Below are 588 nucleotides of genomic sequence, written 5' to 3' on the forward strand. Positions count from 1 at the left end.
ATAGAATCTAGCGAACGTGTTAGGGGTCGCCCAGCCCGCAGCTCTACAGATATCCGCCAGCGAGGCGCCACGAGCCAGCGCCCAGGAGGATACAACACTTCTAGTTGAGTGAGCTCGCAACCTGAATGGGCAGGGCACACCCTGTGCCTGATAAGCCAGGGTGATGGCATCCACTATCCAGTGGGCCATCCTCTGCTTAGAGACGGCATTCCCCTTTGTCTGTCTGTGACAGACAAAGAGCTGGTCTGAGGTGCTGAAGCTTTGCGTCCGGTCTACGTAGCACCTTAAGGCTCGGACGGGACAGAGCAAAGCTAGGGCTGGGTCTGCCTCCTCCGAGGGCAGCGCTTGGAGGTTCACCACCTGATCCCTGAAGGGAGTAGCGGGAACCTTGGGCACATAGCCGGACCGGGGCCTCAGAGTTACATGGGAGTCAGCCAGCCCGAACTCTAGGCACGAATCGTTGACCGAACACCGCCTTTCTTGGGTACAATGAAGTAGGAGCTGTAAAACCCCATCTTCATATCGACTGGAGGGACCGGCTCTATCGCATCCTTCACCAGTAGGACTGCGACCTCCGCCCGCAAAATA

At 57.7% G+C, this 588-nt stretch overlaps 1 protein-coding gene across 1 annotated transcript in view; it reads right to left on the bottom strand.

Moving 5' to 3' along the window:
• The window catches only part of lrp1bb (low density lipoprotein receptor-related protein 1Bb), a 373072-nt gene that overhangs the window by 105554 nt on the left and 266930 nt on the right, over positions 1-588 (bottom strand). The window lies entirely within an intron of this gene.

This window comes from Sinocyclocheilus grahami, unplaced genomic scaffold (assembly GCF_001515645.1).
Source record: "Sinocyclocheilus grahami isolate Dianchi unplaced genomic scaffold, SAMN03320097.WGS_v1.1 scaffold233.1, whole genome shotgun sequence".
NCBI lineage: Eukaryota > Metazoa > Chordata > Actinopteri > Cypriniformes > Cyprinidae > Sinocyclocheilus > Sinocyclocheilus grahami.